Source organism: Rhinoraja longicauda, chromosome 16 (genome assembly GCF_053455715.1).
Source record: "Rhinoraja longicauda isolate Sanriku21f chromosome 16, sRhiLon1.1, whole genome shotgun sequence".
NCBI lineage: Eukaryota > Metazoa > Chordata > Chondrichthyes > Rajiformes > Arhynchobatidae > Rhinoraja > Rhinoraja longicauda.
The window spans coordinates 48,900,486-48,918,837 of NC_135968.1; the positions used below are offsets into that span (position 1 = coordinate 48,900,486).

The following is an 18,352-nucleotide window of genomic DNA, read 5'->3' on the forward strand; positions in this document are numbered from 1 at the left end:
ACAGCCCCAGAGTAGAAGCAATGAAGGATCCTCAGAGACACTCTGAATTTCCTCAGTTGTCTAAGGTGGTAAAGGCGCTGCTTTGCCTTCCCCACCAGTGCGGCAATGTGCGTTGCCCATGTCAGATCCTCTGTGATGCGGACTCCCAAGTATTTAAAACTGATCACCCTATCCACAGTAGACCCATTTATCTCCAGTGGCGTGTACGTCCTTGGATGTTTAGCCCTTCTGAAGTCCACAATCAGCTCCTTCGTTTTAGTGACATTCAAGAGGAGGCTATTGTCCTGACACCAGAGTGCCAGATCAGCCACCTCCTCCCGGTAGTGAGATATCCTGGGTAAGGGTGTACATGTATTCAAAGGAAGTACATTTATTCAATGTTATCATTGAGGTCAGTGATGGGTATGGATAAACAGTGACATTATCAGTGCGGTCAGTGGTGCGTCGGTAACAGCAATCACATTATCAGTGTGGTCAGTAATGGGTCTGGATAAGCAGTGACATTATCAGTGTGGGACAATAACTGCTGATGCTGGTACAAAATCGAAGGTATCACAAAATGCTGGAGTAACAGCAGGTCAGGCAGCATCTAGGAGAGAGGGAATGGGTGACGTTTCGGGTCGAGACCCTTCTTCGGACTGATGTCAGGGGGCGGGACAAAGAAAGGATATAGGTGGAGACAGGAAGACAGTGGGAGAACTGGGAAGGGGAGGGGAAAGAGGGGGGAAATAGAGACACACAGGAACTATCTAAAGTTGGAGAAGTCAATGTTCATACCATTGGGCTGCAAGCTGCCCAAGCGAAATATGAGGTGCTGTTCCTCCAATTTCCAGTGGGCCTCACAATGGCACTGGATGAGGCCCATGACAGAAAGGTCAGACTCGAAATGGGAGGGGGAGTTGAAGTGCTCAGCCACAGGGAGATCAGGTTGGTGAAGGCGGACTGAGCAAAGGTTTATTTGACACATTTTTACGACACATAATTTGACACATTATCAGTGTGGTCAGTGATGGGTCTTGATAAGCCGTGCCATTATCAGTGTGGTCAGTGGTGGGTCTGGACAAGCCGTGACATTATCAATGTGGTCAGTGATGGGTCCGAATATGGGTCCGGATGGTTTCAGGTCGACACCCTGCTTCAGACTGACAAGTAAGAAGGATCTCGAACCGAAACGTCACCTATAACTTTTTTTAGAGATGCTGCCCGCCGGCTGAGGTACTCCAGCATTTTGTGTCTATCTTCGACTTAATTGCTGTGCGCATTTGTCAAGTAATTGTAGAGTGCATACCCCCTTTCACGGCGCTAACTGAGACACGTTGAAACGGAAAGATGCAGTTTTGAGATCAGAGACAGAAATTTCTTGACCAGCCGAACATAGACTTCCAACGTCTATATTTATTTCCCTGACTGATGAGGGTCGATGCCTTAAATCCTCTGCACCACCTATTTACCTGTGATGCCTCTTACACAGATCTGTGAAAGTTTAATCCATCTGCTCGACCAAACTCCCCAGTGAAGGTCAGGACCTGAATTGACTTCCCAAAATAAACACTTCCCACTTCTCTGAAATAAGCCCCATCAGCTGCCCGATTCCTCAGCTGAAAAAAACCTCCCTGCGATAATTCTTGACAACCATCTAAACTGGCTGCAAAGAGAAACCAGGTAACTATGGACAAGTCATACTAGCATGCTAACTAATGCGCCCCCCCACCGACCTTTAAACCTTTAACTAATGCGCCCCCCCCCGTACCTTTAAGAAATGCGCTCCCCCTCACCCGGACCTTTAACTAATGCGCTCCCCCCTCCCGGAACTTTAACTAATGCGCTCCCCCCTCTTGACCTTTAACTAATGCGCTCCCCCCCCCCCCGGACCTTTAACTAATGCGCTCCCCCCCCCCCCCCCGGACCTTTAACTAATGCACTCCCCCCCCCCCCCCCAGACCTTTAACTAATGCGCTCCCCCAGGGACCTTTAACTAATGCGCTCCCCCCCTCTTGACCTTTAACTAATGCGCTCCCACCCCCCCCCCGGACCTTTAACTAATGCGCTCCCCCCCCCCGGACCTTTAACTAATGCGCTCCCTCCCCCCCCCGGACCTTTAACTAATGCGCTCCCCCCCCCCCCCCCCGGACCTTTAACTAATGCGCTCCCCCCCCCCCCCCCCCGGACCTTTAACTAATGCGCTCCCCCAGGGACCTTTAACTAATACGCTCCCCCCCCCCCGGACCTTTAACTAATGCGCTCCCCCCCCCCCCCCCCCCCCCCGGACCTTTAACTAATGCGCTCCCCCAGGGACCTTTAACTAATGCGCTCCCCCCCCCCCCCCGGACCTTTAACTAATGCGCTCCCCCCCCCCCCCCGCCCCCCGGACCTTTAACTAATGCCCCCCCCCCCCATGCACCGCCGCCCGTCCCAGCATGCCTCGCGCCTGACATTCCACAGATCGGGCCGCGCTGACCGCCGGGAGGTCTAGTCGCATCTCCCGCTCCAAGAGGGGCCGCACCCGCCCGACTGACGGCAGTGCCCGCGCTCAGTGCCATCCTCTCCTCTTTCCTCTCCACCCTCGCACGGAGGAGCTTTAAGCGACGTTGCCGGGCCCGCGGGGGGGGGGGGTAGGAGGGGAGAGTGGGGAAGGAGAGAGTGGGGAGGGGGAGGGGAGAGTGGGGGTGGGGGAAGTGGAACAGTGTGGGGCAGGGGAGAGGGGTGAGGAAGAGGGGAGAATTGGGGAGGGGTTGGGGGAGGAGAGAGTGGGGGTGGGTGGGGAAAGGGGGTAGGGAGGAGGTGGGGAGCGGAGAGAGTGAGAGTGGGGGTGGGGAGGAGGGCAGGGTGAGGGTGGGGAGAAGGGAGGAGGGGGTGGGGAGGAGGGAAGATTGGGGGTGGGGGAGAGTGCGGTGCAGGCAGGGAGAGTAGGGGGAGGGGAGGGAGGTGGGGGCGTGTGGGGTTGAGGGGAGGGAGAGGGGGTGGGGAGGGGGAAATGGGGGTGGACATAGGGCTTGGGGGAGGTGCAAGTGGAGGTGGGGGCAGGGGAGGGGCAAGTGTGGTGGGTAGGGGGGATGGAGTGGGTCAGTGGGGGGAGGAGGGGGGGATAAGGGGGATTGAGTGGGGGGGTTGAGGGCACTACAATACTGGAGAGGCTTTGGGTCCAGGCCTCACTCAGTGACACCCTCTCCCCTTCCCTGTCCCCCCTCTACGTGGAATGGGCCCAACTGGTCCACTTGGTCTAGTAATTTTATAAACTTGTATGGAGTCAGCCCTCAGCCTCCTGCATTCCAGAGAAATATCCAATGTTGTCCAAACTCTGCAGCTAATCCCCTCCAATCATGGCAACATGCATGTAAACCCCTTCTGCACCCTCTCCCAAGCAACATAGGATAGATGGGAAAGGTTTAGAGCAGGGATCGGCAACCCCTGCCTATTCCGGCCCGCTGCCTGTTTTTGTACGGCCCGTGAGTTAATAATGGTTTTTGCAGTTTTAAAAGGTTGAAAAAAAAACAAAGGAAGAATATTATTGGAGCACAGCCATGTGTGAGGTGGGGGTGAGCTGCCAGCGATCCGGCCACTCACGGGGGAAGCGGTCGCCCACTGGGCTGCGATACACTACCGACATTCACTGTAATCCACCCACATCCGGCCACCTCCAACACATTTGAAGTACTGCATGCAACTCTGGTTGCCCCAATACAGGAGGGATGTTGCAGGACTGTTGCATGTACTGTTGCATGTACTGTTGCAGTTTAATGTTGCAGTTGCAGCATTAAACTGCCAGTCCTGACCCTTTCACAACCAAGTGACCATAATGTGGTCATGGTCACAACATCATCGTTCTATACAGGCTCCAAGCTGATTCAGGCCCGACGCTCAACCACGGTTTCCAAAATACTACTTGCATTGAAATAAACACAGCTCAGCCCCTCAGCCTCACCATGTTCATTAACCTGTCCCTGATTGTCCTTTCTTTACAACTTACTTTTCATAACCTCCACCTTCCCATTAGTCCCTCCACTTGCTGACCTGTTGCTGACTAGTTTAATTTCCATCGAGTAGCACTAGAAAACTATGAGATATTGGTTTCCTACCAGTTCAGGAGAAACTAATCCTTCTTCTACAGTCCCAGCCACAGTAGAAGACAGCCCAATGATGAATATACCTGATGCAGTCCCTCCTGCTCAAGCTCCTTAGCCATGTATTGAAGTGTACTATCTTACCATTTCTTGCCTCATTAGCACGTGGCTTGGGTAGCAATTCTGAGATGACATCATAGATGGTGTAGACAGGATGGAAATGTCCAACACTGGGCAGCATGGCTATGAGGCGAGAGGGGGATCCTCGACAACCTGGAGGTCCTACATTTAACCTACTACCCAACTCCCAAAATTACAGGACCTGATCTCCCTTCCTAAATATGTCATTGGCACCAATATGGACAAGGATCTCTGGAGACTTCCCTCTACAGAATATCCAGTTCTCTCCCAATCATCAGGGAGGCAACACACCATCCCAGAGTCTTGCCTGGAGACTGCTTCAGGTCAATGACATAATAACCAAATGCAGCTTGTCTGGTCTGCTGACTATTTGTGAGATTGGGAGACAGACTTGCCTGACATGGAATTTGATGAATTGTATTCTCTTGCAGCAGCAGAATGAGAGATTTGTTGAAAGAGAAGCTCGATCAGCTTGAGTGTCACTTCACGTGGGGCCCACAGAAGGAGACCCTTGACTTGGACGATATGGTGTACCGATTAAACGATGCCACAATCTTTGCAGATAAATATCAAGCCACATCCTACAACCAACTCGCTTTCATAAACTGCCTGCAAGGCAACTGTGAGGAAGCTCTTCAAAACTTAAATGAAGCTGACAGGATTATGAGGGGGAACCACAAAGATACATTTGAAAGAAACAGCATCATCACCTGTGGAAACTTTGCCTGGGTGCATTACCACATGGGACAACTGACCGAGGCCCAGTCCTACCTCGACAAGCTGGAGATGATCTGTAAACCACTCACTGATGGCCCTCGCTATACAGCAATGATACCCGAAGTGTATGGGGAGAAGGGATGGTCATTGTTGACTTCTGGATCTTCATACTATGAGGAGGCTATGGAATGTTTTGAGAAAGCTCTGGGGGAAGATCCCAATAACACAGAGTGGATCATGGGCAAAGCAACTGTTCTGTTTCGTCTGGAAGCATTTTCTGGAACGCCAGAGAGTCATGAATGGAGTAAGTCAGTGAAGTATCTGCGACGTGTATTGGAGCTGGATCCAGATGATGCAATGGCCATGGTGCTGCTGGCCTTAAAATTGAAAGGACTCGGTAAAAAGGAAGAAGCAAAGACATTAGTTGAACAAGCATTGCAGAAGGCCAGTGAGGGTCCATATGTGCTTCGCTACGCGGCAAAATTTTACAGAGAAGTTGGAGCAGTGGAGAAAGCAATCAATCTATTGAAGCAAGCGTTAGAATTAACTCCACACTCGTGCTTCTCACACCACCAAATTGGAATATGTTATAGTATTAAACTGAACAAACTTGGTAATAGAAATCCTGGGCAGCAAGCTGAGATGATCGGTCAATGTAAATATCATTTTTGGAAAGCCACTGAGTGCCGTCCGAGGAATGCTGTTCGACCAAAGCTGGATTACGCAAATATTTGCATAAGAAATGAAGAGTATTCTGAGGCAGAGGAGATCTACAATGATCTGGTGAAATTGGAGGACATCCGTCCAGAAAACACACAGCTGATATGTTTAAAGGCTGGGTCATTTGAACTGTACCAGAAACGATCGGAATCAAGCGCCATCAGCCTATTTCTGAAAGGAGTGAAGATTGAATATGATTCAAGAGAACGGAGAATGTGTAAGGAAAAATTGGAGAAGTGGGCAGATAAAAAGCTTTACTATGCTCCACGTGACAGCAAAGCTCTTGGTGTCAGAGGGTTAACATATCAGCTGGATGGGAACACGTCCAAAGCTATTGAATACTTTGAAAAGGCCTTGGAGATAGATCATGAGAATGAAGAATATCTGCGTGCTCTTTCAGAATTACTCCTTTGAGGACCACAAGGATGCTTATAATATGCACCAATGTCATCTGATCTGCGGATAGCTTTGGTGATGTGTGTATTTCACATTATATTCTGATAGCTTCCTCTTTGAATGAAGGCTTTACTTATGAGTGTGAAGTTTTCAAAAATGATCTTGCGCTTCCTTTAAAGATTTAAAAAAATTATTCTACTTTTTAAAATAATAAACAGCTCAAGCACATCAATCAAATGGAATTTGGTTGTATAAGTGTTGAATTTGAGTTTCAATAGACAATAGGTGCAGGAGGAGGCCATTCGGCCCTTCGAGCCAGCACCGCCATTCAATGTGATCATGGCTGATCATTCTGAATCTGTACCCCGTTCCTGCCTTCTCCCCATACCCCCTGACTCCGCTATCCTTAAGAGCTCTATCCAGCTCTCTCTTGAATGCATTCAGAGAATTGGCCTCCACTGCCTTCTGAGGCAGAACATTCCACAGATTTACAACTCTCTGACTGAAAAAGTTTTTCCTCATCTCAGTTCTAAATGGCCTACCCCATATTCTTAAACTGTGGCACCTTGTTCTGGATTCCCCCAACTTTGGGAACTGTTTCCTGCCTCTAACGTGTCCAACCCCTTAATAATCTTATACTTTTCGATAAGATCTCCTCTCATACTTCTCAATTCCAGTGTAAACAAGCCTAGTCGCTCCAGTCTTTCAACATATGCCAGTCCCGCCATTCCGGGAATTAACCTGGTAAACCTACACTGCACGCCCTCAATAGCAAGAATATCCTTCCTCAAATTTGGAGACCAAAACTGCACACAGTACTCCAGGTGCGGTCTCACTAGGGCCCTGGAAAGATGGGAATTGGGAAATGGCAGCATGTGGAACCAGATGGAGACATATCATTGAGGCTTCTGGCAAGTTGCCACATCTGAGTCTTTCACCTTCATCATTTTACTCTTTATTTTTTCTTGTTTCTCAATGCACAATTATAACTTTGGAATGATTTCATTTTCAGGATCATTATAAGATGTCCTACATTGACATGTGTATTAATTAAAGCTTCAAAGCAGAGATTGGCTCTGCCTCAACCAAATCAAAGGAACACAAACAACAGATCCCTAAAGTGTGCATCGTGCTGCTGGGAGTGATGGAGGAAAGGCTGGGGAGGGGGTCTGTTGGGGAGGGGAGGGGAGGGGACCAGGATCATTAATGGGATGTCAAGAGATGATATTATTGATAAAGGAAAGATTCAAGTTTACATTATCAGGCATAATAATTAATAATCAAGGACAATGTAGCTGCAAAAATAGAATCCATTTTGAAAATACCAATGGATTGATAATGGAACCAGAAATTGGAAGTGATTAATGGAAACATTAACCCTTTCGTGGCCATTCCCAACATTCCCAGCAGGAACGGGGTACTGATTGAGAGTGATCAGCCATGATCGCATTGAATGGCGGTGCTGGCTCGAAGGGCTGAATGGCCTACTCCTGCACCTATTGTCTATTGTCTATTGTCTATAACATGACTATAATACTTAGTAACTTTGGCCAGAAACGTGGTGAGTCTTTGTGTACTTTGTGTATTGTATACAAAATAAAGAATTTCACTGTGCCCAAATACATGTGACAATAGTGTATCATTTAATAGCCTGATGGCTGTAGGGAAGAAGCTGTTCCTGAACCTGGACACAGCCACACTGGCATAGCCCCGATGTGGAGACCCTTGAGGACAGATGCTGCTTTCTTGCGGTGACACCTGATGTAGATGCTTTTGATGGTCAGGATGAATGTGCTCACGTTGGACTGGGCTGAAGCACCACTTTGCAGAGCCACCCCAGAGCCTAACAACCGTACCTTGTAGCTAATCCCCACTAATCCATGCATCGTCTTAGCAAACCTGCTCTGCACTCTTCCCAAAGCTTCCACGTCCTTCCTGTACTGGGGCTACCAGACCTGCACACACTGCTCCAAATGCAGTGTGTAAAGCTGCATCATGACGTCCTGTACCTTATACTTGGTATTAAGCAATTATGCCCCATTGGTATTATGCCCCATATTTATTGCCCCATATTTGGTATTAAGCAAGAATACTTTATGTCTTCTTCATCAATTTATCTACTCGTGTTGCCACTTTCAAGGAGTTATGGACTTGGACCCCAAGAGGATACACTGATATCCCCTCTGTACATCAATGCTCCTAAGGGTCAGGCAGTTAAATGTAGATTTTCTCCTTACATATGACCTCCCAAATTGCAACAGCCACACTTGCTCAGATTAAACTCCATCTGCTATTTCTACACTTGTATGTGTTGCTGATCTATACCCTGCTGTATACTCTGACAGTCTGTTTCACAGTCTGCTACCCCAGCAATCAGCAATGTTCTCTGCAAACATACTAACCAACACATCTGCGTTTACAACCAAGTCATTTATATACGCAGTATATCACAAACAGCAGAGATCCCAGCACAGATCCCTGTGGTACACAACATCTTGAGGGATGGCACAGTGGTAGAGCCTCACAGGTGAGCCCAGTCTGGTTGGCAGATGGGTGGACGACGACCAGAGATGGAAAGGAGACAAAAGCCTGTGAGAAAAGGGGAGAAGAGGTTGAAACGTGAAGCCAGAGGTGGGGATAGAGATGGAAGGGTGGGGGGGGGGGGGGGGAGTGAGGGGGAGAGGAAATGGGGGCAGGATAGTAGGAGACATGGGTGCACATCCAGGTGGGGTACAGGGAAGAGGTGGGGAGATGAAAGAGGGGGGTTGTTGATTAATTACCTAGAATTGAAGAATTCAATGTTCACCGGGTTAATTCCCGGGATGGTGGGACTGACGCGCGATGAAACAAAGGGTCGACTGAGCTTGTATTCACTGGAATTTAGAAGGACGAGAGGGGATCTTATAGAGGTGTACAAAATTCCTTGGGGATCGGATGGGCTGGATGCAGGCAACACGTACCCCGTGTTGGGGGAGTCTAGAACCAGGGGTCACGCGGTTTAAGAATAAGGGGACGGCCATTTAGGACTGGGATGAGGAACAACTTTTCCCCCCGGAGAGTTGTGAATCTGTGGAATTCTATGCCGCAGAAGGCAGTGGAGGCCAATTCACTGGATGTTTTCAAGAGAGTTAGATTTGGCTCTCAGGGCTAACGGAATCGAGGGATACGGGGAGAATTCAGGCGTGGGTTACTGATTGTGGATGATCGGCTGTGATATCAATGAATGGCGGTGCTGGCTCGAGGGGCCAAATGGCCTCCTCCTGCACCTATTTGCGATGTTTTGATGTTTCGATACCATTGGGTTGTAAGGTACCCAAGTGGATTGTGAGGTGCTGTTCCCCCAGTTTGCATGTGGCCTCATTCTGGCAAAGCAGGAGGCCAATAGCTGAAGGTGACTGGGCCTAGGATACTGTCCTGACAACCTCCTGCAGTGATGGCCCAGGACTGCAAGGATTGACTTCCCAAAACCACAACAATGTTCCAGATCTCTAGGCTCCCTCTCCCCTGGCTCCCAGTCTGACAAAGGGTCCCAACCACAAACGTCACCCATTCCTTCTCTCCAGAGATGCTGCCTGTCCCGCTGAGTTACTCCAGCATTTTGTGTCTTTCTTCAGTGTAAATCAGCATCTGCTGTTCCTTCCTAAACATTTTGTCTGTTCCACTCAAAATCTCCTCGAGGTATGCCTACTTTGAAGAAGCTCTCCCCCTCTGACCGGCGGGAGTCCTACAACACCCTCTCTCACTGCTCCCCCTCTGTGTTTCCTCCCACTCCCCAGCTCTGCGACCATGTTTTAACCCAGACTCCACATTTCCTGGATCAACATCGGCTCTGTTCTGTCATTTTCTCATCTTACCCTTCCATATCTCTAGTCCCCTTCACCTCTGACTCTCAGTCTGAAGAATGTCACCTATTGCTTCTCTCCAGAGATGCCACCTGTCCCGCTGAGTTACTCCAGCATTTTGTGTCTATCTTCCTTTGTGTAAGGTATGGCTCCAACCACTGGAGCGATTCCTATTGATGTTTCCACTGGCCTCAGTTTATCCAGGATATCTCGATGCAGATCTGGATGTGTTCTCATGATGTTCGTGATTGGGCAGCACGGTGGCGGTAGAGTTGCTGCCTTACAGCGAATGCAGCGCCGGATACCCGGTTTCCATCCCGACTGCGGGTGCTGTCTGTACGGAGTTTGTACGTTCTCCCCGTGATCTGCGTGGGTTTTCTCCGAGATCTTCAGTTTCCCCCCACACTCCAAAGACGTACAGGATTGTAGGTTAATTGGCTTGGTAAATGTAAAACATTGTCCCTAGTGTGTGTAGGATAGTGTTAGTGTGCGGGGATCGCTGGTCGGCGCGGACCCGGTGGGCCAAAAGGGCCTGTTTCCATGCTGTATCTCTAAACTAAATTCAGATTTTTAATTGAATCTTAACAATCTCAAGTCACATTTTGCGTTCCATTGCCATCATAGCTGTCCTGTCTCCCTGCCATGTTTATTGTCTCACTTGATAAAAGTGAATCAGAGGACACCATGCTCTGTGATCCGTGATTGTACACTTTAAGACAGGTAAATCATTTCACAAAATTGCATCAATTGATTCAACCACCAGTAAATGCATCTGCGATTCTATGGCTTGTAGTGAGTCCAGACGAGTGGTATTATCTAAATCCTTTATTAGTATAAAACCCGTAACAAACGCGACAGACTTCTTTCTGGACAAACACTAACTTCACTCACTAATCTAATCTCTACCTAACGTTTGGCGCCAAGCATTTAAATACCCCGCGCTTCCTCACCCCGTGACCATAACCCAATCCGAGGGTTCTATTACCTGGCCAATCCCTATGTCCCTACATGACCACCCCCAGAACCCTCGAAACCATACCTCACGGGCGGCCGAACCTCCCGCCCAGAACGTGTACGGATGGGGGAAACCGATACCCCCAGCGTGACAGGAGGCGGGGGGGACGCCGCCGCTGGAGGCGATGGGGAGTCCACTGGAGCGGAGGGTGCAGGTGACGTGGGGCACTTGATGAACAACGGCAGCCCGGGACCAACCATAGGCGGCGGAGGCCCAAGAGGTGGTAAACTGGGCGCCGCTGACGGGACCAGTCGAGCAGCCACAGGCCGGCCCCGGCGCGGCGGCTGAGCCACCGACACGGGGAGGTCCTGGTCTAAATGGGCCGGCTTGAGACGGGACACTGAAACCAGCTCCTGACGATTTCCTACCTGCAAGGTGAAGGTTACAGTCCCTCTTTTGAGCACCTGGAACGGGCCCTGGTAAACTGGCTGAAGAGGGGGACGGTGGCAATCTTTCCGAAGAAACACGAAATCACAGCTCCGCAATTCCGAAGGAACGTGAACTGCTGTGCTTCCGTGACTAGAGGTGGGGACTGGAGCCAGAGAACCCACCCGTTCCCGGAGGGAGCCCAAGACTGACGTGACGGATGGCGGCAAGGCGGGAGTGGAAGGGAGAATGTCGCACGGCACCCGCAGGGGCGAACCGTAGACGAGCTCGGCCGAAGATGTGCCCAGCTCAGCCCGCGGGGCCGTACGGATGCCGAGGAGGACCCAAGGCAGCTGGTCAGCCCAATCGTAGCCAGTCAGGCGAGCACAGAGGGACGCCTTCAGCTGCCGATGGAAACGTTCAACCATCCCGTTGGCTTGGGGATGATAGGCGGTGGTCTGCTGTAATCGAGCACCATAAAGCTGCGCCAGCGCGGCCCAGAGAGACAAGGTGAACTGGGCTCCCCGATCTGTAGTAATGATAGCCGGGACCCCGAAACGAGCCACCCAATGCAACGCCAGGGCCCGTGCACAGGAGGCCGCCGTGGTGTCCGACAACAGGAGCGCCTCCGGCCAACGAGTGAACCGATCAACCACCGTCAGTAGATGAGTGTAACCCCTAGAATAGGGCAATGGACCCACCAAATCCACATGGATGTGGAAAAAACGGGCGGGGGGAACCTCGAATGTCTGGTGCGGGGGCTGGACATGACGATGGACTTTGGAGGTCTGGCACGGAATGCAGGCGCGTGCCCAGGCTGCCACCTGCTTTCGCAGGCCATGCCAGACAAACCGGTCGGCCACCATGGCTGAAGTCGCCCTGATGGACGGATGTGCCAGGCCATGAATGGCCTCAAAAACCTTACGCCGCAGAGCGGCAGGCACCACCGGGCGAGGGCGTGGGAGAGTAACGTCGCACCACAACTTGGTACCTGTGGGGCTACACGCCACCTGCTCTAAACGCAGTCCCGAGGTTGTGGAGGCGTACACCGCGGCAGTTCCTTCCAGGCGCTGAACCTCCGCTAGCTCCTGGAAATCCACCTGTTTACCAACCACGGCTACGGAGGGAATGGCCGGCCGGGACAGGGCATCAGCAACGGCATTCAGCCTACCCGCAATATGACGGACATCGGTCATAAACTCCGAAATGAGGGTTAGGTGCCGCTGCTGGCGAGCCGACCACGGATCAGAAACCTTAGCAAAAGCGAATGTCAAAGGTTTGTGATCCGTGTAGGCCACGAAAGAACGGCCTTCTAAAAAGTAACGGAAGTGCCGGACTGCTAAATAAAGGGCCAGGAGCTCCCTATCGAACGCACTGTACTTGAGCTCCGCTCGAGAGAGCTGCCTGCTGAAAAACGCAAGAGGCTGCCATTCACCGTCAACCTGCTGCTCCAAAACCCCACCCACCGCCACGTCTGAGGCGTCCACCGTCAGAGCTGTGGGGGCGGAGGAGCGCGGGTGCACCAGCATGGTGGCATTGGCGAGGGCCTGTTTGACCGCAACAAAAGCCGTCTCCGCAGCTACGGACCATACCAACTCCGCAGGGTTACCTGCGAGACATTGAAAAAGGGGACGCATAACCCGAGCTGCTGCAGGCACGAACCGATGATAAAAATTGACCATGCCCACAAATTCCTGCAAGCCCTTGATGGTAGTCGGGCGGGGGAAAGAGCGGACCGCGTCCACCTTAGCTGGTAAGGGAGTGGCACCGGCCGGAGTAACCCGGTGACCCAAAAAATCCACCGCGGACAGGCCGAATTGGCACTTGTCCGGATGGAGAACCAGGCCATGGTCTTGCAGCCTCTAGAACACCGTGCGGAGGTGGACCAAGTGCTCCTGGACCGAACGGCTGGCAATCAAAATATCGTCTAGATAAATAAAGACAAACGGCAACCCTCGACCCACCCGGTCCATCAGACGCTGGAATGCCTGAGCTGCATTTTTAAGGCCGAAAGGCATACGCAACCACTCAAACAGTCCGAACGGGGTGATGGTCGCTGTTTTCGGAATATCCGGCGGGTGGACCGGGATCTGATGGTATCCCCGCACCAAATCAATTTTTGAAAATATTGTCGCACCCTCCAGGCTAGCTGAAAAGTCCTGAATGTGTGGAATCGGGTAGCGGTCCGGCCGTGTTGCCGCGTTGAGTCGACGGAAGTCACCACATGGTCTCCACCCCCCAGATGCTTTGGAAACCATGTGCAAGGGGGAGGCCCACGGACTACTCGAAGGCCGAATAATTCCCAACCTCTCCAAGTTTAGGAACTCCTCTCGCGCCCTGGCCAGCTTGTCGGGTGGGAGGCGCCGTGCCCGGGCAAAAACCGGCGGCCCTTCGGTTGGAATGAAATGGACGACCCCGTGCTTCTCCGAAGGTGAATCAAAACGCTGAACGAGGAGCTGCGGGAAGTCGGCCAGGACCGCATCGAACTGACCGGGAGCCGTGGTAATGGACTGGATGACTAGGCTGGGTGGGGCGGCGCTTGTAGAAGCCTCTGGCCCAGTATCCCGAGGCCGTACATCAGCCGAGGGTTGTAGGCCCCTCCCTCGGACGTCTGCGACCAAGGAAAACGCCCATAGGAAATCTGCCCCCAATATGGCCTGGCCCACATCCGCAACGATGAATTCCCAACGGTAAGTCCTGGACTCGAAGGACAGGGACATGGTCCTTTTACCGTATGTACGGATGGTGCTACCATTCACTGCAATTAGGGGCGGGCCCTTTTCCCCCACTCGAACTTCACAGTCATAGGGGGGCACAATACTTACGACCGCTCCTGTATCCACCAGGAAAACGATCCCGGTACTCTGATCCGTAGCGTAGAGGCGGTGGTTACGGCCAACCGAGACTGCCTCTACAGTCGATCGGCCCAGGCGTTTCCCGGAAACGAACACGGGGATCTACAGCTTCGGGCCTCGCTGCCCCACCGCCGATGGAAAGAGCACCAGCCACGCCTATCCGGCTCTGTTGGTCGAGCCCGCTGCCAATGAACAGGCGCCGCCGCCCTCTCTTGGCGGGCCGGCTGCGCAATAGCGGCCGATGCGTCGCTCTCCCGGCCGCACCCCCGACTGCCGCTGGGCCTCGAGACCCGGTTAACGGAGCCGTCTCGGGCGTTGCGTTCCCTCACGAGCGTGTCTGCCTTCTCGGCGAACGCTACCGGATCTTCAAAAGGGACGTCTGCCAACACCAACCTGACGTCCCCAGGTAGCTTCTCCCGGAAGGCCGCTTCGAATATCATGCACGGCTGATGGTCGCCCGCCAAAGCCAGCATCTCGGACATCAGCTCCGACGGCAGCCGCTGCCCCAGGTCTGGCAAATGGAGGAGCTTCAGAGCCCGCTGGCTCTGGGCCCAGCCGAAGGTCCGCAGCAGGAGCTTCTTGAGCCCCATGTACTGGTTCGTTTGGGGTGGACTGGTCAGGTATCGGCTGACCCGCGCAGCCACCTCCGCCTGCAGACAGCTCACCTCGTGGTGGTACTTCTCCTGGTCTTCCTCCACCTTTTTGAGATGGAACTGTGATTCTGCCTGCACAAACCACAGGTGCGGCTGATGGGCCCAGAACGGCGGTAGATGGATTTCGCCCGCGCTCGCTCCCGCCTGCGACATGCTGCTGCTTTCTTCCTACGTTCGAGGTCACCAATGTAGTGAGTCCAGACGAGTGGTATTATCTAAATCCTTTATTAGTATAAAACCCGTAACAAACACAACAGACTTCTTTCTGGACAAACACTAACTTCACTCACTAATCTAATCTCTACCTAACGTTTGGCGCCAAGCATTTAAATACCCCGCGCTTCCTCACCCCGTGACCGTAACCCAATCCGAGGGTTCTATTACCTGGCCAATCCCTATGTCCCTACAGGCTCTCATTTTTGCCTCCCTGCTGACTGATCCATGCTAGAATTCCCTATGAATACTGATATCCACACCGGCCTGCCCTTATCTATCAGCTATGTATCAGCTTTCCACTGGGATTCCGTTCATTCGAGTTTCCTGTTTTATATTCATGGCATAAGATAGTAAGATTAAATGAGAACTTACCAGTTCGAAGTTTGATCTGTATTTTATGAGGAGTTACGATGAGGGACTACGTGAAGACCCCGTCCAGCACGCGTGCGCGACATTCTTCAAAGCAGCGGTGTGGATTCACAGAAAAAACACAACGATTGAAATAAATATAGTAAAGAAAAAATAAGAACTTGATTACCAGTTGATCTGTATAAAAAAGGGTGGGAGCGGAGGGCACGTAGTCCCTCATCGTAACTCCTCATAAAATACAGATCAAACTTCGAACTGGTAAGTTCTCATTTAATCTTACTATTTTATTTCGGAGTCACGTGAGTGACTACGTGAAGACTTCAAAGCTTCTGTGATTCCGAACCGTGTACCAGCTCATGCTTCACTCACTGTCTGAAGACCTTAGAGGGAGGAAGTATGTTATCGCGATCAAGAAACCTGTTTGTGAACAAAAAAGGTTTATTAATGACAACAAAAACAGAGAGCTCCCCAGGGCTCAAATTAAATATTATCTGCAGACTCTAAAATTCTGTCTGCAAATGTAGCAGGTTGCGCCAGCGGTTTATTATAAAACCTTTGGAAAGTTCTTTCCGAGGACCATCCTGCTCTGGCCAGAGTATGGTCAATTGGCACGTCCATTTGACTAGCCGCCGACGTAGATGCAGCCCTGGTGGAGTGAGATTTGTAAACATTCGTATTGACTCCCGCGGACTTAAGCACCTGCTTGAGCCACCTTGAAATGGTTTGGCTCGTCACCTGACCATGAGGCTTCTTGTGGCTTATCCATAAGGCTTTTTCTCTCCCTCTTAAGTTGTATGTTGTGTCTATGTAATTGGCGAGGTGGTCTTGGCACACAGCCGTGGTTCAGATGAATATGCCCAGAACTCCATGACTGGAGGCGTGGTACCTGGTCTAGTTTGTTTGACCAGTCCCTGAATATGGAATGTGAAACAGTCCAATGACTCTGTCATGCTGTCGAGCCTCAGGAGGTGGAGGGATTGTACCTTTTAAGCTGACACTAGTGCCATGAGCATGACTGATTTCAGTGTAAGTTGTTCCAGCGTGAGTGCCCTGGGCGGTGGCCATCCCCTAAGGTACGTCAGCACAATGCTGACATCCCAGATCTGAGTGTACCTTGGTCTGGAGGAGTTAGTATTAAAAAAGCCCCTCATGATTTTGATTCCTAGTGGATGGGACCCCAAAGCCAGTTGTCCTGCTGCTGGAACCAAATAAGCTGACAACGCACTCCTGGCTGTATTTATGGCGCTGTAGCTGAGTCCTTCCTGATGTAATCCAACCAGGAATTGCACAACACTGGTGGGTGTCGCTGTAGTGTAGGTAGTTCCTGTTTTGGAGCAATACCGTTCCCATTTTAAGAGGGGAGAGAGCGAACGCAGTCCCCCACTACCACAAATTTTGCAGTCGAGTATCCCGCATTTGGGGACATCGCAGGCGTCAGCACACCCGAAGTGCAATGGGATAGCCTTGTCCTGGGAAAACCTCCTGAGTGATCAAGGTATCTCCCCTGCCAGGTAAGTATTCCTTATATTGGTCAGGTATTGTCTCCTGGTGGACTCCCGGTGGGATGCGGTCATCATGTTGATGGCGTCCTCAGACAGTCCCAGGCCCAGTAGAGGTCTTTTTAGAATCTGCAAGCCAGGAGATTGACTCTGTCATGGCACGGGTGACTAATGCCTGACACTGGGTGGATTAATAATTCCGGACTGCTGGGGACGGAATCCAATTGAATCTTCCGTAATACCCGACTGATGAGGCAGAAGGGAGGAAAAGCATAAAAGAACATTTTTCCCCCCAATACAGCGTGAATGCATCAACTGCTGCTGCCTCAGGGTCTGGTTCCCAAGCGACATACGTTGGTACCTGGTGATTCAGCCTGGATGCAAATAGATCGATATCTGGTGTGCCATTTTGCTTTGTAATTTCGGCAAATATTTTGGGATTTAACATCCATTTGATGTTATCGTTAAATTTGCGTGACCTGGTGTCTGCCACTGTATTTTTGACCAATTTATCACACGATATTGACTTTATACCACACATGTGGTTGATATAAGCCACCACCGTGGTATTATCTAATTGCAACCGGACATGTGCATGATGCGTATTAGATGCATATGCTTTTAAACCATAAAACGCACCCAACATTTCTAAATAGTTGATACCCCGTGTCTGTAGGCAAGATGATTCAGAGTTAGTCCATCTGCCCGCTGTGCTGGATAGCATGTTAGTTGCTCCCCAGCCCAAGGCACTGGCATCCGTTTGAATGGTTAATACTGGGTTGGAGATAATTATGGGACTGGAACTGAGGCTAATGTTCCTTGTCCACCATTGTAACTCTGTAATGGATTCAGCAGTTAAATACATGCTCGGTCAAAGTGACCTGAGTTTTGCTTTAGTTCGTGCACTTTTGTTCTTTGTAAATTTTGGTAGTGCAAAGGCCCAAATTGTACAGCTGGAAAAGCTGCTACCATTTTACCAATAGCTCTAGCTACCTGCCGTATGGTTGGCTGACGTTTATGCATTAGTTCGTGGCATGATAGTGCCAATTGTGATGCTTTCCACTTTGGCAGAGTTACAACCATGCGAACAGTATCAATCGTAAATCCAAGATAGTCCATGGTAGTGGACGGTGTAAAATTGGATTTATCTGGATGTATGACAAACCCCAAAGTTTCAAACAAACGTTTGGTGGCTGCTACTGCCAAAATAGCTGTCTCCAAGGTTTCCCTATCTAAGTACGCCATGACTATATGCTTTTGTTTTGTCAATAATGCCAAGGCGGGTTTTAAGCTTCTAGTGAAACCTTGGAGCGGAGGTTAGTCCATTTGGTAAGGCTTTAAATTGACATAGCTGTTTCATCCAGATAAATTTTTAATTATTTACGGTGCTCCTTGTGTATGGGTACTGAGTAGTAGGCATCTTTTAAATCAATGCCTGCTAGAAAGTACCCTGTAGACACAAATTCCAAAGGTTCATGTTTTGTTCTTTCAATGACACCTTT

The 18,352-nt window shown here is 50.7% G+C and overlaps 1 non-coding gene and 1 pseudogene across 1 annotated transcript; one reads left to right on the forward strand and one right to left on the reverse strand.

Annotated features, from left to right (window-relative positions):
- Positions 1-4,625: 4,625 nt before the first annotated feature.
- LOC144600998 (antiviral innate immune response effector IFIT1 pseudogene) lies at positions 4,626-6,255 on the forward strand (annotated as a pseudogene).
- A 10,451-nt stretch (positions 6,256-16,706) lies between these two features.
- On the reverse strand, positions 16,707-16,870 carry LOC144601532 (U1 spliceosomal RNA). The gene has a single exon (XR_013548325.1). It is a non-coding gene; the product is annotated as a U1 spliceosomal RNA (small nuclear RNA).
- Between the last annotated feature and the right edge of the window lie 1,482 nt (positions 16,871-18,352).